Source organism: Chanodichthys erythropterus, chromosome 16 (genome assembly GCF_024489055.1).
Source record: "Chanodichthys erythropterus isolate Z2021 chromosome 16, ASM2448905v1, whole genome shotgun sequence".
Taxonomy (NCBI): Eukaryota; Metazoa; Chordata; class Actinopteri; order Cypriniformes; family Xenocyprididae; genus Chanodichthys; species Chanodichthys erythropterus.
The window spans coordinates 17,344,095-17,370,175 of NC_090236.1; the positions used below are offsets into that span (position 1 = coordinate 17,344,095).

The following is a 26,081-nucleotide window of genomic DNA, read 5'->3' on the forward strand; positions in this document are numbered from 1 at the left end:
ACAATCGCATTCTCAGAAAACCCTTGCTGTGTGAACAGAACCGGACTGGACAACTAGTTGTCTGTCATGCCATACAGAGCTGCTCTGCTCTGAGCTGCACAAACGCGCGTCTACCCTGTGTTGCTGGTTTTTATGTGTGGTTTCGCTTTCGGTATCTTACTGAAGGTTTTAGATCTAATCGCTGTTCTCCACTGGAGCTGCTCCTGTCAGTTTTGTGTTACGTGACTCAAATGCTCTGCTCTCCACCCTGATATAAAAGCTGCTGTCGGTTAATGAAGATTTTATGGAGGAACTCACTCGATTTGACTCTTATGTCAAAAGTGATGAGGCTTTTCAGTTTTATGAACATCGCCATTTTTGATATTTCTTTGATCACTGTCACTATGGTTACTGGTAAGGTAATACGGACTTGACTTCTGTTGCACATTTGTACAGTATTCAAGATGTTACTTTAAGTTGCTGTGTGAATGGGACATTTTGAAACTCACATCTGTGAGTAAATGCAGTTGTCAATCCCAAAAACTGACAGTGTGACTGTGAATGTAGCCTTAAAACTGTAAAACTTATTGCATAACTGTACAACATTAACCCTCAAGGTTCCAGGCAGTGACATGTATCTGTGGGTTGTGCACCATTCAGAACTAAATTGAGAATACCATTGAAATTGCAGTTCAGTGAATTTTAATTGAATTTTAATTGAGTTAACAAATAGGATGGATAATTGCTATTCAAATTTAAATTTAAGGGAGTAGAATTACATTTGTGATACTTTACAAATAGGTTCTATTTGTTTCAGCATTTCCGTAATAAAAAGAACAAACAAGAAAAAAACAATTCAAAGTCATGTGGTACAACTAACATGCAGAAAAATGCAGAAAAATAAACCAAAACAGGAAATATTGATCAATAAGTCTAATATTAAAATATAATATTTTTATGGCAAGGTTAGTTCAGGGTGAAAAGTATCATGTGGTGTAACTTCCCCCCAAAAATGTAATTATATTTATTAATTAATAAAATGTGATGGTTACACCTCACAACATTTTATTTAGGGCCCAAGCACCGATGGTGTGAGGACCCCACTGTAGATATTCAGATATTCTTCTTATCTGAAATGAATCGTATGTTTGAGGGCCTAAACATGCTCGATTTCAGAATTAGGTGTAGCAAAATGGCTCGATAGCACTACCTACAAAATTTCAATTTAGCACCCTTTGCGCTACGTTTCACTTACACGTATGAAATTCGTTAGACACATGTAACAGCCCAATACCTACAAAAAAGTCACACCTGAAAACCAATGTATTCGTTGTCCTCTTTAGATACGCAACATAACTGTAAAATCTGTAGCGTTCTGTAAAATGCCACTCTAATAACTCCATGTTCTCAGGAAGGCGGAGTAGGTAAAATCTTCCTTGTGTTGTTGTCAACATCCCAGCAGTACCAAAGGTGAGATGTTTTCAGGAGAAATCAATGGACTCTCAAGGTTATTTGAGTTCTGAAGAGCACTTGCTGTGTGCTAATGAGTCTGGCACACTGTGCGCTCATAGTGCAGGAATTAATCAGCTGTTGATATTACTCATTACAGTCATCAGACCATAACATAACACCCTCATGAATGTTTCATTTGAAGTTGAGCGCTCACAAAGTCAGCAGGTTCACTGTTACTCTCTAAAAAGCCTCCAAAAAATCTCTATTTCATGGAGAGGCTTAGATTACATTTGATCAGTCCGACTGAAATCCTGCGATAGTTCTGCCTTTCAAGAGTAATCCCCACATGATAGTCTTAATGCTGTTGTGTTATAGCACAGATAAGAGATATTCCTAAGGAGGGCTGAAGAGGATTATCCCTTATCCTACATCAATTCCTTTAGAGGAAAAGCAAGCAGATAGTGATGTCCCTAACAGTGTGCTGCAGTTTGTACATCCGGTAGGTGAGATGTGGCCATTTACTGCATAGAGGAGAGCCACTTATAGTGTGAGTGTGAGTGAATGCATGGCCATGAGCAGATGTGTGTATAATGTCAGTAATAAATCAGCCTTAATAGAGCAGATCGGCATGTCAGGAAACAGTTGGCAGTAAAGCCTTTGTTTTGAATCACATTTTAGGAGAAACCTCGCTTACAGACAACACCTGCGATTGGACTGTGTAATTGTGAGGCACAGAATTATCGCTAATACAGTCTAAAATCACAGAAGACTGTAGCAGAATTCAAAAGAAGAACTTATATTCCTTGTTATATCAGAGAAACAGATACAGAGAGTTCAACTACAGGTATGAAGTCAAACATGGATTCCACTTTATATTAGGTGTCTTTAACTACTATGTACCTACATAATAATAATGATAATAATTGTTAGGTACTTTGAACTTATTGTATTCATGTTGTATTTTAACACTACTATTTAGGTGGGATACGGATAAGGTTAGGAAAAGGTTTTTTGGTATGGGTAGGTTTAAGGGTGGGTTAACAGGTAAGGGAAGGGTGAACAGTGTAATTAATCATGTAATTATTTCAATTAATTGTTGTCTCTTGCATCCTTTAACAGCTCATTTCCTTTGGCAAATGAAGTTGCACCAATTTCACTCTCTGGTTAGATTCTATGAAAACAATTAAATGTAGAGTATATGGACACGAGAGATTGCAACCTGTCACTTAACACACTTTTGAATCCTTTTGAGGTCTACTCAGATGGTAATGGATTTTAATGGCGGTTTGGTTTTGGGGGGAGTGTGAAATAAACAGTTTTGCTTATCTTTTGTTTTATCAATATCTGTCTACAACAGAACGAAAATGACAAACAACAAAACGACAGTAAAATGCTAGCAGTCCCTCACAGCCAACTCCCAGCCACACAGACATAGTAAAACATAACATAAAATCCAGGCCTATTCTGCTCGTCACATACCCCCATCGCCCCTCGCAGGCCGGGGGGTACTCCCAATCTTGCTCTACTCCACGAGACGAGACCAGAGAAAAGGAGACGGAAGCACAAGGAGCGACAGAGACTAGAGAGGGGAGAGAGAAAAAAAATAAATAAATATTTGTCCGGGTCCACACTGCTGCTCTGTTCTCAGCCAGCCGAGAGGCTCTTCCTTGTGGTGCCATGCAATGGTACTGGATGCTCGGTGGATGCTCTATCCTCCTCCACCCCCAGCGATCGGCAATAGCTCCTCCGGCTGAGAGCAGCTGGCAGCTAGTTTCCCATTCCCTGCTCCTTACTTTCATGGCGGACAGCAGCAGGGTCACAGCAAACAGCGGCGGCGACTCATCTGCTCCCTCTCGTGACAGCAGCCACCCCACCTTGACCCAGGACCTTGCACAGTGTCTGTGCGAACCGGCTCACTGGGGGAAACGCATACTTGCAAAGGCAGCTGTGTGCCAGTGCATGCATACTGAGGGTCTCCTTAGACAGGGAATAAAACAGCTTGCAATGGGAGGACTACAGAGAAGCAAACAATTCTACCTGTGTGTCTCCGAATCAACTCCAGATTAGCTGGACCACCTGGGGGTGGAGCTTCTATTCCTCCGTGAGAGTGAGCTGTCATGAGAGCACATCAGTTGCGTGATTGAGTTCACCCTGCATGTAAATAGTATGGAGCGACTTGAGCCACTGCGGACTCCAAAGGAGGATGGCAGGCGAGTTGCGACATGGGACAAGAACGTAGACCATCCTGATGGTTGATGAAAGCCACCGTTGATGTGTTGTCAAAACCAGGGCAGACCCAGCAATACTGCTAAAAACTCAAGGCAATTGATGTGCCACAGTAGTTGAGGTCCTATCCAGGAACCCAGGACTGCATGCTCGTTGCATACAGTGCCCCATCCGGTCGTGGAAACATCTACTGTGACAACAACATGCTTGGACACTTGTTCGAAAGGCACTCAAGCCTGTATAAATGCAAGGTTTGACTACGGGTTGAAAGTGCAATGATAGATCAGTGTGATGGTCACCCGATGTATGTCACAGCGCCATGTCCATCTCGGGACTTGGCCGTGTAGCCAGTGCTGAAGTGGTCTCGTATGCATCAATCCGAGCAATGTGACTGTGGATGCCATATGACCCAGGAGCCTCTGAAATAGTTTCAGTGGAACCGCTGTTTCCCCATGAATTAATTCAGGCAGTTCAGCACTGACTGTACTTGCTTGTTTGTGAGACATGCCTTCATGTTGACCCAGATGGCAGAGGTGCCTGAGCACCAGGTCCCTGTGTTCACACAACAAATCTCGAGAGTAAGCTAGAATGAGCCAGTCCAGTTGTTGAGATAGTTGAGAACAAGAGTGCCCACTTCCATTAGCAGGGCAAAGGCAGGCCCCCTGACCTTCGTGAAGATGCAGGGCGACAGGGACAACCCGAAGGGGAGGACCTTATACTGATATACAGACCCTCGAAAGCAAGGGTTGAAGGGACCAGCTCTATTGCATCCTTTGCCACCAGGACAAGGTGCATCCTTGTCTGCCACTGAGGTAAACAGGACGCCGCTGAACCTTGGGGGCTGCTGGGCGAACTGAATCACCTAATCAAAGAAACTTACTTTGGTGAAAGAAGAGGGGGATGAGAGTGAGGAAGGCAGTGAAGTGCACAGCATACTGGAAGTGCAGCCCTCACTGGTCTGGTGGCAGCAGCATCTCGCCAGGGCAGGATGTTCTTGATTGCCTCTTTCTGCTTTTGTACTGCCGAGAACTGCAAGACAAAGTCCTTGACAGTGTTGCCAAAGAGGCCAGCCTGGGAGATGCTGGCATCGAGAAAGCAAACTCTGTTGGCTTCCTTCATCTCAGCAGGTTCAGCGTTCCTGGACCACCAAGGTGGACATCATCTGGCCTCGGGCCCACGCTGTGACTTTCGACACCTGGAGGGCGAGGTCAGTCGTCATACACAATTCCTCTGCATCGACCCCGGATCAGAACTAGCCTCATGCAGCTCTTTTAGTGCTTTTGCCTGATGTACTTGCAGGAGGGCCATAGCATGCAGGGCGGAGGCAGCCTGTCCAACAGCACTGTAAGCACAGCTGAGAACTCACATGCCTTGGAAATGTGGGAATAAATGCATCGTAATTGCATGCTCCACCTGAGGAATGTCTGTGTAACCCTTGGCTGCCCCACCAGGGTTCCACTTGAGCGAGACCTTGCAGCAGCCCAGGAAAGCATGGCAGTCAATTCTGGATCCAAACTGACCTGCACTACTCTCACCGAAGGAGGCGAGTCTTCGTCCCCGGAGGACTCAAGCCTACCTTCCGATGCAGTGATAATCATCTGGTCCTCTGCAGAAGCTCCAAATGAGATGCTCTATCCCCTATGAGAAGCACCGGCAGGCTCATCTGGAAACTCCACAACCTGTGATGTATGTGAGGAGTGTGAGGCCCCAGGAGACTGGCCCGGCGGGAGAGCTCCCACTACAATCCTCAGATCACCCTCTGTATTAACCGAAGAGGTCCTCTGCGGTGCAGAGAAACCAAAATGGGGAATAACAGAGGGGACTCCAAATTTTTCATCAATAAACACTGCTTCAGCATGCTTATAGCCCAGACACGTGAGGCAGTAATCGTGGCTGTCAGACAGGGCCAGGTAATGACCGCATCCAGAAACACACAGCTGGAATGCCATCTTTAAAAAGACGCAGCGTCACCTGTACTTGCTCTTTTAAGGAAATTGCTCTTAAGTTGAAGCACCCAGGGGTGTGATCACTGCACTTATCCGTGCAAGGTTTGTTCTATCAATGGCGAAACACCACTGAATGTGCCGTATATCCATCGCAGAACAATTCTCATTCGCCAATGACCATTGGCTTGTTTTGTAACCACTCGAAAGTGATTGGGTAAGATCCCACAAGCAAGATCCCATAATGTCAGTTTATTTGTTGACGTCAGTGGTGTATAAAGTACTTGAAAACCATACTTGAGTAAAAGTAAAGATATCTTACCAGAAAATGACTTTGGTAGAAGTTAAAGTAACTGTTTTGAATGTTACTTGAGTAAAAGTTTTGTGATATTTTTTGTACTTGGGTACGAAAAGTATTTTTTGATATTAAACATACTTAAGTATTGAAAGTAAAAGTACAAGTAAATGTAAAATGAGCAAAAACATAATTAAAAATTGCTCTATACACAGTTTGAGTAGCATGATTATGTTCAGTTGTAACTCTTTCTTACATTTTGTTTCTTTGAATTAAATAATGGCTAAATGTTTATTGTAATTTTTAAATATAAAAAATACTAATATATTAATTATTATTCGTCCATCTTAATTCATAGTGCACTATAACTAATGTAAGAGACAACTTTAACAATGAACAATGAACAATACATGTATTAACCTTTTAATTTATAAATGGACTCTTATTGTAAAGTGTTACCATTTAATAACAGTCATGCTTAAAAATTGCCAACTTTACTCACAAAAGCTTAGCAACGGTCTATTATATGTATACTTTCACACATTATTTGCCTCTATTTTAGAAAACTTGATCATGATATGTGTTACGGTGCCAATAAAAAGAACAAATCAAATACATTTCTGATAAATGTTTCTGTTGCTACATGATCGAGATACAGTTTAAATATGCAATTTCACTGGATAATGAATGCATAACAGCGAACAAATGGATATAAACTAATGCAAATGAATGGTAACAATCATGACATTAAACAGTTGGTATTTTTGTCACATTGTTTTAACTGCTTGAGGTACTAATGTTAGCATCCTCTCAGCGTCAGTGGCAAACATACTACTGTTCTCCACTAATGCAGCGTCTAACTAATTACTTTATAATGATATGAAAACATGTACTGTAGTGTACACTGTATAACATACTGTTTTGTTGTTTGTTTTAAATCCATTTTTGAAGTGTCCCGCTCCGTACAGTGCGCAGCCTCACGTCACGTGTCAAAACAAACTATACAAGGCATCCGTAGCAGTTTTTATTTCGCCTCTAGCACTCTGAGGTCTGAAAACGCGCCGGTGCGTTTTGCAGGGTTTTTTTTCACATTGCAGCAAAACAGACTTTTTGTCATAGAGACATTAGTAATATATCAATTGAAACTATAGAATATCTTCTTTTATTTGTATACACTCAGAGTAAAAACAAATGTGATTTCACCTCTCCCTCTGAACGAAGTCCAATCTGATAGTTCTCAGAAAATTAACTGTAACTTAGTGAATACTAATCACAGAAAAATTACACTCATGTCTAAAAAATCATTAAGATGTCAGGTTACAACCTTCTGTGTTTATGTAATCTGTGTGAAAAGAGAGCCATGTCAGAAGTCTGTGATTCAGCTCATTATCCGCTAATGCAGCCACGCCCACGGAGCCAACACTATTCAGACACAAATTCAGAGACAATACATGCATTCATCGTCTCAATTGTGTATTTATTGTCTTGAAAAGTGTTTATCTGGATGTAAAAGTCATGGTTAGCGAGCTCTAGAAGACATGCAGTTAGTTCCTGTTTTCTTTTCTTATATAGATGAATTTTAGTTGAGTTTTTGTTTCTTTAGCGCCCTCCGGCTGCAGTATGAATTGGAAACTCCATTCATGGAATAGCCTCTTCTTCTTTTAGATGAATTTGTGGACTAAAAATGCACAGAGAGCGCCCTCCGACTTCAAGTAAGAATTGAAAACACCAGCGCGCATAGTAATGACAATGAATATGAAATAAATATAACTCCTCTGTATAGAAAATGACAATGAATATGAAATAAATATAACTCCTCTGTATAGAAAATTGACATAAGCATATGAGAATCCAATATGTCTCCAAATGTGCATGCTTTTAAACTAAAAGCCTATATTCAGACTCTTTGCATCACAGAAATACATTATATTTTAAAGTATAATATAAAACCATTACTTTATATTGTAATAATATTTTTCTGTATGTTTCATTTTTCTGCATCATGATGAGCTTGAGACATCACAGAAGGTTTTTTTTCCACAGCCTACCTGACTGAAATGCCTCATTAATATGCAAGTCATTTCAGCTCATTACTATGCAATTCTTTTGTCTTCTCAGGTGAGAATGGCCCATTATTCAGTGGTGATTCATGCCTCCAAGCATACTGTGTTTCTTGGCAAAAAGTGTCTTACAAAAACTAAATCAATATATTGTTTATATGAAGGAGTAGGCAGCTAGCCTGACTACGTCAGACTTCCTACTTCCGCTCAATTTCATTTCGCTTCTGTACGGAGTCTGAAACAGCGTCAGAGCTTTCTGTTTGCCACCGGTCTGGAAACAGCTAGGCCAATCAATGAACAGAGGGCGGGCTGAGAGCCGTGACGGAGATGCTATGCCCTGAGTTTTAAATTGTAGGTTAGAGAAATCGAAAACCGAAACGACCGCGGAAATGGGAAACGAGACACGGGATGCAATTGTGTGAGTGACTCATGACAGAATTGAGTCTGTACAGCCATGTTCACTCCGGTATTTCGCTCGCATCATCATGTGTTTACAACAGGTTTACAGTGGAAGTTCAATCATAGATTTGAGTTCGATGCATGATGTCTGTGCTTCGATGCGGCTGTACATACGTCATAACTAAACGTATCTGATTGGCTTACGGGTAACCAATGATTTTAAACTTCAGACAAGCGCGACCTAGCGAGAGAGAAAACACTTCTCTATTATGCCATTCCAGACTCTGTCTACGAAGCAAAGTGAAGTAGCAGAGTCTGGTATTACCAGGCTAGTAGGCAGCATACTTTTTACATAATTCTGAAGCAAAAACTCTAGTCTACAACCTCCAATACCCTAAAGTATTGTAAACACAGATTTACTATACTTTTTTTGGCCTTATTTCAGTGACTTAAGTTTTTTGTTTTTTCAATAACCATGCATAAATGTTATTCCTTCAAAAACACAAACATGTACATACATGTTCCTCACATATTATTGTAGCCTAGTTTGTGCTGAATGCAGTATAATGACACTTTTTCCATTAATATGTTTATGAACAACTGAAAAAAACACAAATGTCAGGGCATGTCAAAACTTCTCCAGGCCCCAAATCAGCCTCAGACTCCAGAGGGCTAGAGGCTGCTCTCGTATTGTATAATGACAGCGCACTCTTCTCAGCCTCCAGCAGCGGACGCAACCTGGAAAATGAAATCAGCCGCAGTTGTGTGAGCACTTGTTTGCAGTCTGTGTTCTTCCGACTTTACAAACCTGATTCCAAAAAAGTTGGGACACTGTACAAATTGTGAATAAAAGAGGAATGCAATAATTCACAAATCTCATAAACTTATATTTTATTCACAATAGAATATAGATAACAAATGTTGAAAGTGTGACATTTTGAAATGTCATGCCAAATATTGGCTCATTTTTAATTTCATGAGAGCTGCGGTGAAAAATAGTGGAGCAATATCAGAAAGGAGTTTCTCAGAGAAATATTGCAAAGAGTTTGAAGTTATCATCATCTACAGTGCATAATATCATCCAAAGATTCATAGAATCGGGAACAATTTCTGTGCGTAAGGGTCAAGGCCGGAAAACCATACTGGATGCCCGTGATCTTCGGGCCCTTAGATGGCACTGCATCACATACAGGAATGCTACTGTAGTGGAAATCACAACATGGGCTCAGGAATACTTCCAGAAATCATTGTTGTGAACACAGTCCACCGTGCCATTCGCCGTTGCCGGCTAAAACTCTATAGGTCAAAAAAGAAGCCATATCTAAACATGATCCAGAAGCGCAGGCGTTTTCTTTGGGCCAAGGCTCATTTAAAATGGACTGTTGCAAAGTGGAAAACGTCTTGGGTTACGAGTGTAACCCTTGTTCCCTGAGTAAGGGAACGAGACGCTACGTCAACGACGTGATGGGAATCCTCTGCATTTTTGTGTTCGTGAAGCACTATTGTATCTAACCAATGAGAGAACGCGACGTCAGAGGCGGGTGACGTCACGGACCGGAACCTACAAAGCATGCCCGGAAACAAAGAGCGCTAGCTTCTGTGATATGTCTGAAGTAAGCGCTCCAGGCATGCTGGAGGTACGGCAACGTGACGTAGCGTCTCGTTCCCTTACTCAGGGAACAAGGGTTACACTCGTAACCCAAGACGTTCCCTTTCGTGGGAACTATCGACGCTACGTCAACGACGTGATGGGAACGCTGTCCCAACTACGCCGAGCCTCCAGGTGCCTGGCTACTATCTTGTAAAACCAAAGCACCCGGAGTTCTATTCACATTAAGATTATAAAATCTGATGAAGGTGTGCTGGGATGACCATCCAGCAGCACCACAAATGTCAGCCAAGGGAACCCCTGACATATAAGCTCTTGAAGCAGCCATACCTCTTGTTGAGTGTGCCCTAACATCCAAGGGGCACGGACGCCCCAGGGCTTTATAAGACAAAGTGATGGCCTCAACCACCCACTTACTCATCCTTTGCTTGGACGCTGGGCCCCCTCGACTCGGGGACCCATAACATACGAACAGCTGATCTGATTTCCTCCACAGGGCAGCTCTGTGGACATATGCATCCAGCGCCCTCACAGGGCACAGCAAATTAAGTTCTTCCTGATCCGGATTAGTGAACGGAGGGGGATAAAAAGCCTCCAGAACAATAGGACCTGGGACCCTAGTGGGGACCTTAGGTACGTACCCAGGCCTTGTATGTAAAAAGGCCTTAACCATGCCTGGTGCAAACTCTAAACATGATGGTAGAACCGAAAGAGCTTGAAGGTCACCTATCCTCTTCAAGGATGAGATGGCCAACAAAAACACAGTCTTCAATGTGAGCATTTTATCTGACACATCTTCCAAAGGCTCGAAGGGTGCCTTAGCCAGCCCTTGTAACACAATGGCTAAGTCCCAGGTCGGAGATTTTTGGCGTACTGAAGGCCTCAACCTCAGTGCACCACGAAGGAAGCGAACAACTAAGGGGTCTCGACCTACCGAGACACCACCCATAGGAATGTGATAAGCTGAAATAGCAGCCACATACACTTTTAGTGTGGAATGAGTTAGGCCTTCTGAAAGCCTTTCTTGAAGGAACCGAAGCACACAGCTGATAGAACAATGGACAGGGTCCACCTTAAGATGACTACACCATGTAGAGAACACCTTCCACTTATACATATAAAGCTTCCTCGTAGACGGAGCTCTGGACTGAAGGATGGTCTCCACAACCTCGGTTGGGAGACCAGACTCTATGAGCCTTGCCCCCTCAGGGGCCAGGCCCACAGTTTCCACATTTCCGGACGGGGATGTAAAATCATGCCGCCCGCTTGGGACAGGAGATCCTGTCTGACTGGAAGCTCCAGAGGAGAGCCGTGAAGAAGCGATACTAGGTCCGCAAACCATATTCTCGTTGGCCAGAAAGGAGCCACCAATATCAGGTCTGCCCCTTCCTGACGGACTTTGTCCAGAACCCCCGGGAGCAGAGAGACTGGGGGAAAAGCATACAGGCGTCGCCTCGGCCACGTCTGTAACATGGCATCCAACCCCAGAGGAGCTGGATGCCTCAGAGAGTACCACAGAGGGCATTGAGTTGACTCCTCTGAGGCAAAAAGATCGACTTCCGCTCGACCGAATGTTCTCCATATGAGCTCCACTACTTCTGAGTGAAGCTTCCATTCCCCCGGACTCGCGCTCTGCCTCGACAGAGCGTCCGCCCCCATATTCAAATACCCCGGAATATACGCCGCCCTTAGCGAGAGTAACTTCCCTTGGGTCCACAGGAGGATGTGACTGACCAGTTTGCATAGTGGACGAGACCGCAATCCCCCTTGGTGATTTATGTAGGAGACCACCGTAGTGTTGTCTGTCTGAACCAACACATGGTGGCCCCTCAGGTCGGGGAGGAAGTGTTTCAGAGCCTGAAACACTGCCAGCATCTCCAGCCGATTTATGTGCCAGGAGAGCTGGTGTACCTCCCAATGACCTTGAGCTGAGCGACCACTCATGATCGCTCCCCAGCCCGTGAGGGACGCATCTGTCGTAAGCATTACGCGACGACATGAAGTTCCCAACACGGGTCCTTGGGACAGGAACCAAGGCTTTTTCCACATGACCAGAGCACGAAGGCACCGCCACGTGACTTTGATCATGCGAAAAGGATTTCCCCTCGGAGAAAACCCCTTGGTCCTGAGCCACCACTGTAAGGGTCTCATGTGCAGAAGGCCAAAAGTAACAACGTTGGACGCAGCCGCCATCAGACCCAACAGTCTCTGAAACTGTTTTACAGTGAGTGACCGGCCTAACTTCACCCCATTCACGGCCCCGAGAATGGAAGTCACACGAGCGGGAGTCAATTGCGCCCGCATCGTGATCGAATCCCAGATTACCCCAAGATAGTTGGCAACCTGACTCGGAACCAGCACACTTTTCTTGGCGTTGAGCCTCAGCCCAAGCTTCTTCATGTGCGACAACACAACATCTCGATGTTGAGCTGCCAGACGTTCTGTTTGAGCTAAAATCAACCAATCGTCGATATAGTTCAGCACGCGGATGCCCTGGAGTCTCAGAGGAGCCAAGGCTGCATCCACGCACTTCGTGAACGTGCGGGGTGATAGTGATAGGCCGAAGGGAAGAACCTTGTATTGGTATGCTTCGCCCCCGAAAGCAAACCTGAGGAACTTCCTGTGAGAAGGATGGATGGAAATGTGAAAATATGCGTCCTTCAGATCTATCGCCACAAACCAGTCCTCGGATCTGATCTGTGGAATAATCTGTTTGAGTGTAAGCATCTTGAACTTCAACTTCTTCACAGATCGATTTAGCATACGAAGATCTATGATCGGACGCAACCCCCATCCTTCTTTGGAACAATGAAGTAGCGGCTGTAAAAGCCCGACATTTTGCTGGGAGAGGGAACCCGTTCTATAGCCCCTTTTTGCAAAAGCGTCGTAACCTCTTGTTCCATTACCAGAGACTGCTCTGGAGCTACCACCGTGTGAATCACTCCACTGAACCTGGGCGGACGAGAACCGAACTGAATTCTGTAGCCCTGTTCTACCATGAGCAGCACCCATTTCGAAATATTCGGAAGACATTTCCATTCCTCCAAAAATTCTACTAAGGGAACCAGCCTCTCGAGACTGGTCTCTGGTGTTTTTTGAGCACTTGGCTCGTTTATCTGACGCGGCGCACCGGCAGATAAGCGAATCACGTGCTGGCCGAACCTCCTCGGAGGATCGACAGAGACTGCTGCGCCCTGTCGCACACTGGGTGGCAGGGTTGGCAGAACAGTCCCTTGAGGGCACCGATGGGGAACGATAGAAATTAATCGTCGAACCCCTTCGGAGGGGCTGCCCTCAGAAACCCTGGCCCATGAGCGTCAGGATTTCTTTTGGGAAGCCTTCCGGGAAATAATGACGGTCCTCAGATCCGCCCTACCCCCGGAAGGCTTCGGCTGTGCAGCACGCTCCGGTCCCCAAGCTTTCCGCGGGGGAGCACGGGCGGCCACACTAGCCTTTTGCTGGGACCTGTGTCCCGAGGAGCCGGCTATCGGCTGAGGCTGCCCCCGCCCAGCAGCCTCAGGGGGATGAGATTTTCGGGGGAGGAACCTATGGAACGCCGCTTTCTGCTTTTCGCCTCCTCGAACCTGTCGACGACAGTATTAACTGCGTCGCCGAACAGGCCCTCGGAGGAAAGCGGCGCATCCATAAGGATGTGTTTATCCTTCTCCTTAATATCAGCTAGGTTGAGCCACAGATGTCTCTCCGTGGCCACCAGGGCTGCCATAGAGCGGCCTACTGACTTGGCCGTCTCCTTGGTAGCACGGAGAGCTAAATCTGTGGCCTTCCTCAACTCCTGAATGGTTTCGAAGGTTACCTCCCCACTTTCGTCAATCTCCCCCAGCAGGTCAGCTTGGTATGCCTGCAGTATTGACATAGTGTGCAGACATGCCGCAGCCTGACCCGCTGCCGAATAAGCCTTGCCCACCAGATTCGATGTTTGCTTTAAAGGTCTGGTGGGCAACGTCGGGGATTTCAGGGACGATGCAGACTCGGGCGAGAGATAGCTCGCAAGCGTCTCTTCAACCCGAGGCATCGCCCCATAACCGTGTTGCTTCAGCCCAGTAATATTGCTGTACATTGATGTCTGAGGGCTGAAGACACGGTACTGCACAGGTCTAATCCACGACCTCGACACCTCGGTGTGGAGGTCGGGAAAGAACGGCAGTCCCCGACGCTGGGGTAGTGACCTAGCTGGGAGGAAGCGTTCATCCAACTTGCTTTTAACTTTAGGAACGCTTTCCTCCGCGGGCCAGCTTATATTTAGTTTCTCTACTGCCCGGGTCACTACCTCCATAAGCTCCTCATGGGCTGGAGATGAGGATGACGGTCCCTCATCACCACCCTCGACACCTTCCACATCGACCTCCTCGGAGGACGATATGTTCAGTGTCGGTGCCTCCCTTTGAGGGGAAGAAACCGCAGCGCGTGCTTCCACCACCAAAGGAGAGACACTAGATCTAGCAGGTAAGGGGAGCGATAAGGCAAAGCCCGTCTCTCCCCCCTCTGCTAGATCCATTTGTGAACCCCACGAGTGCAGCCTTCGCCGTGCCTCGGCAGCAGCGGGACCAGACCCGCGGGGAACACTCGCCGCGGCGCCCTCCTCGAAGAGCGCCCGGCGTGAGCGCAGCGCCCTGAGAGTGAGCCGCTCGCAGTGCACACAGACAGCCCCCTCGAGAGCTGCCTGTGCGTGCTCAACTCCCAGGCACTTCACACACATGTCGTGTGTGTCCCCCGCCACGATGAATCGCGGACAGGGAGGCGCACACTTAGTGAAACGCTGGCTTTCCGTCATTATATATATATATATTGTGTATGTGTCTTATTCACTTTCTGGAAACTCTTGTCCTCAGACGAAGAGATCACTTTTTTTTGGCGAGATGGTAGACAAACAACAGTAAATAAGACAGACAAGATACAAATAGCGCTTACTGAAGACAACAGAAGCTAGCGCTCTTTGTTTCCGGGCATGCTTTGTAGGTTCCGGTCCGTGACGTCACCCGCCTCTGACGTCGCGTTCTCTCATTGGTTAGATACAATAGTGCTTCACGAACACAAAAATGCAGAGGATTCCCATCACGTCGTTGACGTAGCGTCGATAGTTCCCACGAAAGGGAACTGTTCTGTGGTCAGACGAATCAAAATTTGAAGTTCTTTTTGGAAAACTGGGACGCCATGTCATCCGGACTAAAGAGGACAAGGACAGAAGCTCAGTTCAGAAGCCTGCATCTCTGATGGTATGGGGTTGCATGAGTGCATGTGGCATGGGCAGCTTACACATCTGGAAAGGCACCATCAATGCTGAAAGGTATACCCAAGTTCTAGAACAACATATGCTCCCATCCAGACGTCGTCTCTTTCAGGGAAGACCTTGCATTTTCCAACATGACAATGCCAGACCACGTACTTCATCAATTACAACATCATGGCTGCGTAGAAGAAGGATCCGGGTAATGAAATGGCCAGACTGCAGTCCTGATCTTTCACCCATAGAAAACAGTTGGCGCATCATAAAGAGGAAGATACGACAAAGAAGACCTAAGACAGTTGAGCAACTAGAAGCCTGTATTAGACAAGAATGGGACAACATTCCTATTCCTAAACTTGAGCAACTTGTCTTCTCAGTCCCCAGACGTTTATAAAATGAAGAGGGGATGCCACACAGTTGTAAACATGATTTGATATGATACTTTATTATCAGAATATGTCTGAAATTTTTCATGCATTACAGTATTTTCCATGTTTGCAACAATCATCTCTTACACAACATCACTTAATCCACACACTCAAAAAAAGAACAACACAGCACATTTACAATATTCTTGATTTATGATTAAGTGTCTTATCTAGCTCAACGATCGCCTGATGCACAAACGAGTGTTTCAGTTTCAGTTTTTTTGAATCTTGGGATTCTGTACCTCCGATTTGAATGATAATAATTCAAACTCATTATGCAGGACATGATTAGGATCAGAAATTATATTATTAGCCAGTCTTAACAAATTATTATAATAAGTTGTGTCATGTAACTTAAAATAGATTAGAAAATAGATTCTTAAAACTTAGAAAATAGATTATCTGCTTTGTTCTTTTACAGAGAGCATTAATGTGATCTTTCCATGTCAACATATCGTCGATCATTTACTTGTGTTAATGACAAGATCATTGTTCTCACACCACTCAAGCAAATTAGTCACACCCTGTTGATAAAACCCAGCACTGTCCGAATCGTTCAACACAGATATTAACACGGTGTCATCAGAATACTTTAAAATATACTGATATAACTTGTCAGTTCGACAGTCATCTGTATACAAGGTGAAAAGTATGGCAGAGCTGACACAACCTTGGGGTACTCCGACATTTGTTATGATAGCAGATGACAACGTTTTATTCACTTTAACTCTCTGAACTCTATTCGTGAGGAATAGGTTGACATATTGACACCAATATGTCAACCTTTATGGTACTGAATGCAGAAGATAAATCTAAAAACAGGGTTCTTATAGTTGTATTGGATTTATCTAAATGCTTAGAGATTATATGCACCAGAGCAGCAACTGCATCTTCAGTACTACAACCTTTCTTATAGGCAAACTGCCAAGGATCAAGTGTATCTTTTACCATCTGAACTAAGTGCAGAAGTAACAATCTTTCAAGACATTTCACAATTACTAAAGTAAGGGCCATTGGTCTAAAATCTTTGTATTCTCTTGGACATGAGACTTTAGATAATGGTTTTATATATGAGGTCTTCCATAACACAGGGACAGTATGTGTGTCAACTGAAGCTTGATATACTGATTGCCACACCAGAGCCAACTCATGTGCAAAATTCTTTAAAAGACCCGCACTACATCCATCTGGACCAACAGATTTTTTCATGTTTATAGACTGGTCTTAACATGGCCTTGTCCCAACTTTTTTGAGATGTGTTGATGTCATGACATTTAAAATCAACTTATTTTTCACTGAAAATTATACATTTTCTCAGTTTAAACATTTGATTTGTCATATGTTGTAATCTGAATAAAATATTGAAATTTGAAACTTCCACATCATACTTTTTTTGGAATCGGGTTAGTATTTTGTAGCAAGTAACAAAAATGCTTTGGGAAAATGTATCGCAGTAAAAGTATACATTTTGTTTAGGAAATGTAGTGGAGTAAAAGTAAAAGTTGACAAAAATATAAAGACTCAAGTACATTACACCACTGGTTGACATTCATGACTGAATTAAAGGGAACTGTAGTTTCATTCAGAAATGGAAACTAGTAAAATGCTGATGATTTGCTCATTATATGCTATAGACAATTGAATGCATGTGTGCTTTATTATTAATCTCTCTTTATTATTAATCTCAGTTTTCACATTGTTCAGCACTTAATTCCAGATTTGAATGCCTGTCAGACACTGAATGAAATCCCAAGAGTACATCAGAACATCCATTTCTGTCTCATTAGTCCAGTGTGAACCATCAATCAGGCCAACAGTGTGAACCCAGCTGCAGAGGAAGCGAGTGAAAGACACTCCATTATTCTGAGTGTCAGACATCCACCCATCTGATTGTGAACAGCAATGACATTTCAGATATGTGTGATGACAGCTCTAATGTTGCACATGATGAATGAAAGCTTAAGGATTCCAGGAGAATGACTGTGCTCAGTTTGAGCCATTGTGAGGTCTCCTGATACTGTACTATTCTAAGTGGAAGCAATCTGAGGCTGATTGTCAGTTCTAACAGTAGACATTACAAAAAATGCTATAGTAAAATCACTGTTTAACCAGACTTAAGACAGGAAGTTACCAACCCAGACTCTTTGGAAAAATGTGGCAACATTTTTTTGCAAAATGATATTGCACAAATGTCCAGTGAGCAGTGCTAAGAGATGAAAACAGATGAAAGTGAATCTCACAACATTTTATTATGATGGTTGTTGCATTTATTGTGGCAGTTCGTAAATGAAATGTCCAGTGAGTGGCGGTAAAAGGTTAATTACTGCGTTAAAATAACATACACCTACTCTGAACCCTGCCAGAACCCTAACCTAAACAAAATAAAACGTGAGATAAAAACACATTAACTAAAGCACCATGCCATTTTTGCTTGCTTCTACAAGTCTTTGAGCTCTTTTATTGTGATATGTGTCTCAGGAATAAAACATGAATAAAAGTTGTTAGTCTTTTTGTCACAGTTATATTGGTCTTTTTGTCACAGTTATGTTCAATTTAGTTCAGTGCATTCACACTCTAGCTTGTTTACATTCATCACATGTGTTTTCTTGTCTTTGCGTTCAATCCAGTGATCATTCAACATGGACATTACACTGATCATCGCAGCTGTTTGTCTTTTAGTTAATCATCTCTGTGTATTTAAGTTCCTCCTTGTTTCATGTTCATTGTCGATTGTTGTCTGTACAATAGCCTCGCAGGTTGGCTGGTTATTCTGAGTATTGTAATAAATCTTATGTTATTAAATCATCATCTTCATCTTCTGTGGAAGTAAGCATTACACTTTTTTGCCAATAGTGTTCATTTCTGCAGTTTGTAGCAAATTAGCTTAGAAGAAATATGAATAATTAATTATAATTAGTTATAATTGATTATAAATATTTGGATCAGTTCATAGATTTAACTTAATTTAGTAAAGTTAATATTACAGTCAATTAACCTGTTTGTCCAGTGAACGCTTGGTTAATTGTTTATTAATTTTAAGAAATGTTCATTTCTGGATTATGGGAAATAACATTTTTACTGTACAGTAATATGAGCATGTAGTCAAAATCTGCATGATTAGGGACTCCAGTATATGAGCATGAAACACGGACGACTTTATTAACTAGACTAAACAATTAAACTCCTAACATTCATTCATTCACACATACATGCACACAGTTTACCAAAGGAAAGAGAGAGCTGAAGCACAATACAGGAAAGCAAGAAGTAGAGCCCGACCGATATATCGGCCGATATGAGCTAATTGCATTTAAATCGGCATCAGTGTTTATAACGGCCGATGAAACATGAGAAACAGAGTCTCATGCTTCACTCATGTTATGAGTGTTGCATAGTTTGCCCACCAGAGAGAGCTCTGCAACTCCCCAGTTGACAACAGCGGCAGAAATCTACTACAGAAGAAAGCTATCAGCCGAGCCACGGAGATATACTCTTTGACGGTGAGTCTGTCGTTCGTCATGTGAAATCAGTGGCGTACGGGACACCCCCGCAGCCCCCGCGGTGCGTGGGGGCCCCCACCCTATGATGGGCCCCGTTGAAGATTCACCTGTTTAGGCTAGACTACTTTATAGCCTTTGCTTTTTTTTTTTTTTAGAACTGAACTCAATTGACTAAAGATAAAAATAAAGCATCCAACTGAAGCCCAAAAATACAAGCAGAAGATTATAGAAACTAGGGCTAAATTACCACAAAAGGGGGAAAATTCACTGTTGTTTCCATCGCCGTTTGTAAGGTAGCCAAGACAACAGCAAGCTTTGATGTGCTGTGCTACTGTTAGCGGATGTGTGCCGAGACAAATAAATATGTTCGGTCATTGCTGAGACATTATTATTGTTATTTATATTATTATATATTGCCCAAACTATATTTACCCCATCGTCAGCTCTGATAATGGTCAGCTACCGGAATGTCTTAAGTTATTTTCCAAATGTAGCCTAGCCATAAGTCTAGTTATTTCTTTATTATTTTACTGTAACTACATGAATTTAGTTTAGGCCTATACATCATTTGATGCACCGATTGAAATTACTGAAAATTTGCGGCCGAAACAGCAATTTACGTGCTTGTCTAGAAGGGAACCTTATATACACGCCTATACGCAAATTTGTGTCTAACTTAGAATTTAGACCAGCTAAAATATATTGTTAGACCAAAAATATCTTATCAATTAATTAAGTAATAAAGACATCTAATAAAGTAATAAAGACATTTAATAAAAACAGAAAGACATCTATTGCGTCAGCCTTATTCAAAGGCCGCGCAGAAACATGAGTTTGTTTGTTACACAATCCATTCCACACCCGACGTTCTTGGTTTATCCTTATTTATTAAATATAGGCAATTGGTTGATGAAACATTGATTGAAATTAAGATACAATTTCTACAAAACGAAATTCACTTTAAAGAAAGACTTACTATAAAACAAAACTTAATGAAGTGGTCAAACATGTCTAACCTGCTGCATATGTCTCCCGACTATTCACTTTTCATAATCAACATTGGTGACATCTTACAAAAAATATATTAGGCAATAACCCAATATTTAAATATATATGAAACTAAATTGGCTACATTTTTATCCCTCTGGCTGACGAAAGCGTCGGCGCGTTCTGATTTTCTCCTCATGACAGCTGAAACAACTTAAAACAGGCCTTCCGTCATTTTTGGCGATAGCCTACAGATTAGTGCAAGACTACAAATGGTCTACTTTTTTCTCTCTGCGAAAATCTTTCTGAAACGTCTCAAACATTAATTTAAACTTGGCGAATAACTGTACCTAATAGAAAGAAACATCTCCATTTGATAATAAATGTGTAGGTCTGTGTTAAATAAGAGGCGATCTATCCGCTGGAATGTGTTGTTTCTGAAATCATGGCTAGTGCTCGTTGCGGCTGTTATCCATTCTCTTGGCGCTCCTTTGGGTTTAATGAATAAATTATCTTAAATATTTATTATATTATATTTTAGTCTACGATATCAAAATCACTAAACATTATATAGGCCTATCATATAGGCTATAGCTAGGATAATATTATTCGATAATAACATCAAATGAATCAATGCAATGATAATTCACCACATGACTCACTGTTAAATCAGTTTTTGTAAACTGTGGGGCAGATGGACGCAGGTGCACAACAAATTTTAACACATGACATCACTGCTTGTGGGAGGGGCCCCATCTCATTCTTTGCGGGGGGTCTCACAGACTTGCGGTACGCCATGATTGTAGATTTAGTTCATACACTGTATATAAAAACAGTGTGGTTGTTCTAGCTAACGGTCCTATCATTATCACTTCTAAATATTCTGTACACAGACTGTTAAAACCAGCTTCACCTGGAAGTAAGTAAAACTGTTAAACGTTTAAAACCAGTTTGATCATTAAAAAATATATACTTTTGATGTGCAATTGTTTAGTCATTGAGACTGTAATCTAAGGCTTTTTTTAACATAATCCCTTCTGGAAAATGGTTTATACAGCCCACATACATAGAACAGGCAGATATTTTGCTATTGAATGTTGTGTAAGTGTAGTTTATAGGAAATGGGTCTAATATCAAGTTTATTTTCAAAATCAAAATATCGGCTTATAAATCGGCTCTTTTCGAGTTAATATCGGCATCGGCCCCCAAAAATCCATATCGGTCGGGCTCTAGCAAGAAGTTATAGCATTGTTTGAAATTCAGCAGGTCAACAGCCTTGAGCAAACCATCAGTTTAGTTCTAACACGCCCTTCTTTAAAAGGGGGGTAAGGATACTTAATGTATCAAATAATGAGAGTTTGATACTTGCATGTCTCACCCATTTGAATTAAACTGTACTGATGCAATTTGTGGAGGCTCCCGCTGATCTTTGCTGATGTTGTCTTGATGAGAGATAACCAGTTGGAGTTATAGGATCTTTGGTGAATGGAAAGACAAGGCTGCAGCCTGGCATAAGCTTGGGGTTCCTTAGAAGTCTTCTAGCTCAGCATCATCTTCACATCAGAGTTTATCAGAGAAAGAACTCCCATGATCTTGTGATCAGTGATTTTTAAAGTGTGAAGATGTCAAACCCTCTGGAGCTGACTGAGCCAATAAGGAGTTGTTCCTTTGGAGGGAGCTTTTTTACGACTCTTTGTCCTCTGGCAGAATATTAGCATAAGACATTTGATTGGGTGTTTGAGATAAGAACTTTCTAGACTCTTATAATACTAATGTGTCACAGAGTTAGCAAAATGTAATGTAAATGAACAAATCGAGAACGAAGATTGGAGTTCATAGAGACCAAACATGCTACCCATGTGATTTTAGTTAACCATAGTATGCAACTCTGAATCATTAATACAAAAGAGTTCAAAAGAGAGAATTAATACATAGGCCAAACCCCATAAAAGGAAAATCATGAGAGGGGAAAATTGGAAACATTTTTATACATTTCTCAAATGGTTATATATAGAATATATAGGATTAAAAGGGTTTATTTGTCCTTTTCAAGAATTAAGTGAGAGTCTCTGCAAATTCATTACAATCGTAAATAGTCTTATCACTCTTCATGTATCCTGTAACCAGATACCTGGTTCTGCCTGTGTGTTAGCTAGGGTTCAGTATTGAGAACCGGTTCCATTTTAGAACTGGTTCCAAATTTCAAAGAACCGGGTCTTCGGTACACTATGCGCATTTTGATTCTGTTTATCGATTCCTGACATTTTTCAGTCATTCTTGCATGGTGAACAGCAGTGAGCATTTTACAGTTGTATTTATCTGCTAGGACCTGCGACAAGGACCTTATCTCATCATGCACATACGCAGTTCAATACAGTCGGCACTGACTTTTGATTCAACACAGCATTAATCTGAAGGTATTCACCATGTTTGGGGGCATTCACATGTTGTGTCTAAAAACGCGTATAACACGTTTCTCCTCCTTTCCAAAGCGTTTTCGCTCCCGTGACATCTGTCGTTGCTATGCAACCATGAACTGCACTCTACAAGATGACGAGGAAGTATCAGAAAGGATTAATTGATTTCCAGCCCTTGCATTAGCTTTACTAGATATATTTATGGAGATGAGAAATGAAACCCGGCTGAACTTTTGATGTTGTTACGGAAAGGCCAAAGCTGATCAGTTGGTTCTTGACCTGCAGTGCGCTTGAGGCATTCTGAAAAGCATATAGGCATGCCTGGAAACATTTGAAATAACAGTTCATTCTTTATAAATCTCTCCAACAGTGTGTAATGTTAGCGTAAGCCACGCAGCATAGCCTCAAACTCATTCAGAATCAAATGTAATACATCCAAATAAATACTATACTTACATGATCTGATGTAGCATGCATGACGAACATCTTGTAAAGATCCATTTTTAGGTTTATATTAGCTGTGTAAACTGTGTTTATGCTGTTCAAGGCAAGCGCGAGCTCCGGGGGAGGGGGAGCACGAGAATTAAAGGGGCCGCAAACCTACATATCGGTAAATAGTTAATGATGCCCCAAAATAGGCAGTTAAAAAAATTAATTAAAAAAAAAATCTATGGGGTATTTTGAGCTGAAACTTCACAGACACATTCAGGGGACACCTTAGACTTATATTACATCTTTTAAAAAGAAGTTCTAGGGCACCTTTAATAAAAAAGAAAGCTTGTGTGTATATTTCACTTTATGTGAGATATTTGCTGCTTATTACGTCTATAATGTCTGCTGTGTTGTCTCAAATGAAGAAGGGCAATGATGCAAGCTGTTATGCAAGCAGTTTATTCCACACTAAAACAGTCACATGAATACAAACTTAGTTCCAGGCATGATGAAATAGTCCACAGATTAGCAAGGCATGAATCCAGGCATGGCAATAACATGAACTCCAGATAAGACAAGGCATGAACACCATGGGAGATCACCACATAAACTAAGTTGAGAAACTCAAATAACAACCAACAAACTTAGACAGAATCCGGGATCTATTACAGAGGCAGACTAAGATAAATGAGGAAACAAGGGGTGAGGATAATTGTCAGGGAAACTAACATGGGTAACTATAGCAATAAACAAGGCAGTGAAAGCAGGCACTTAGTGGAGCAAATTCCTTACAGGGCCCCCCGCTTAAAGGGCAGATTTAAGACGCTCCACACATGATGATCCAGGAGGGTAGTGGAGCGGAGGCGGACTTGGGGGAGGGATGGAGGGCCAGGGCCAGGTCCATGCAAGGACAGGGTAACTAGAGGTGAAGGCCCACCAGACGGCCAGGGCGGAACAGGCATTCGGTCAGTGCAGGGAAAGTTGCCACCAAATAAACATAGACAGGCTTGATACCCACAGGGGCGCAGACGACCACCACAGTCATGCAGATGGGCTTTAGGCTGTCCACGTTGATGGGCTTTAGGCTCTCCAATTGTCTCTGGTTCTCAGAAAGTTCAGATATAGCCTCACTGATTGTGTCGAAACAGACATGACACTCAGGAATGACCTCCATTATTATTCTGAGGCAGACAGACAGTTCAGCAACGACCTCTACAGTCGTGTTAAGACAGACATTCCTCAGGAATGACTTCCATGGTCACCCCAGGGCAGACAGACCACTCATGGACGATCTCCTTGGTCGCATCAGGACAGACAGGGAACTCCTCAGGGAGGTTGCTTTATAGTAGATAAGAAACTCAGAGACGACCTCTGTGGTCATAACATGGCATACAGGGAATTCAGGGACAACCTCTGTGGTCGTTTCATGGTAGACAGGAAACTCAGGACTTGACTCATAAACAGAGCTGGACTCTGACGTGGACTCATGGACTGGAACTGGCTCTGGAACAGACACATGAACTGGAACAGGCTCTGGAGCTGATTCAAGGACTGGGACAGGCTCTGGAGATGACTCCTTGACTGGAACAAACTCTGGAGCAGATTCATGAACCGAAGCAGACTTGGAAGCAGGCTTTAAAACAGACTTGGAAGCAGGCTTTGAAGCAGACTCTTGGACTGCAGCAGACTTGGGAGCAGACTTTGAAGCAGACCCTGAAACTCTTGAGTTTATAAACAGTATGCGGCCCAGACACACATAATGGCCATCACTGTGATGTAAATTGTTGTTGGTAGAACTACTTCTTGACTTGAGACAACTACAGTGATATTAGCAGCATGCACTGTCATCAAGGGTATATCATCCAAACTTTATATAAGTCTCTTGTGCTTAACCCTCTGGGGTCTGAGGATTTTTGGGGCCCTGGAGAAGTTGACATGCCCTGACATTTGTGCTTTTTTCAGTTGTTCATAAACATATTAATGGAAAAAGTGTCATTACACTGTATTAAAATAATTCACGCCTCCACGCATACTGCGTTTCTTGACAAAAAGTGTCTTACAAAAACTAAATCAATATATTGTTTTATATGAAGGAGTAGGTAGAATCATTTTTACATAATTTAACATTTTACGCCCCATCCACAGTACAGAGACTTCTCTTCTCAAAGTGGTGAATGACCTCCTCCTCGCCTCTGATTCTGGTGTCCTCAGCATTCTGGTCCTTTTGGACCTGAGTTCAGCTTTAGATACCGTCTGCCACTCTGTACTTTTGTCCCGATTGTCTGCAATCTGCATTTCAGAAACGGCTTTACAATGGCTAAATTCATATCTCACAGACAGGCAACAGTTCATTAGCATTGACAAATTAAATTCTCATTCTGTCACATTCTCCCATGGAGTGCCTCAAGGATCTGTCCTTGGTCCACTTTTATTCTTCCCCTAGGTCAGATCATCCGGCGCTATGGCTTTAATTTTCACAGTTATGCAGACGACACACAAATCTATTTCACTGTAAAACCTAACTCTGTTTTTTCTCCCCCTTCCTTAAAATCTTGCTTACATGATCTCAAAATATGTATGGCTCAAAACTACTTAATGTTGAATATGGAAAAAAACGAAATTCCGCTGGTAGCCCTGAAATCCTTTGATCTCACCCAACATGATTTTTCTGTTAACATTGACGGTGTCCTGGTTCAACTCTCTTCCACTATTCGAAACCTTGGTGTGTTGTTCGATTCTAGGCTAAGTTTTGAACCCCACATCAATCAGCTTGTCAAGTCCTGTTTCTTCCATCTTCGCAACATTGTCCGTTTAAGGCCCTCACTAAATCTCAAAGATGCAGAAACTGTTGTTCACACTTTTATAACTTCACTTCTTGATTATTGTAACTCCTTGCTTTATGGTCTACCCAAAAAAGTCATAAATCGCTTGCAGTTCATTCAGAATTCAGCTGCTCGGGTCCAAAAAAATCAGCTCACATCACCCCTGTCTTACAGCAACTACATTGGCTCCCTGTTAGTTACCGCATCCAGTTTAAGATTCTTACTCTAGTTTTTAAGGCTCGTCATGGTTTAGCACCTTCCTACCTTTGCGAAATGATTATCCCCTA

At 42.6% G+C, this 26,081-nt stretch overlaps 1 protein-coding gene across 1 annotated transcript in view; it reads left to right on the forward strand.

Moving 5' to 3' along the window:
* The window catches only part of st6galnac3 (ST6 (alpha-N-acetyl-neuraminyl-2,3-beta-galactosyl-1,3)-N-acetylgalactosaminide alpha-2,6-sialyltransferase 3), a 116,766-nt gene that overhangs the window by 55,555 nt on the left and 35,130 nt on the right, over positions 1–26,081 (forward strand). The window lies entirely within an intron of this gene.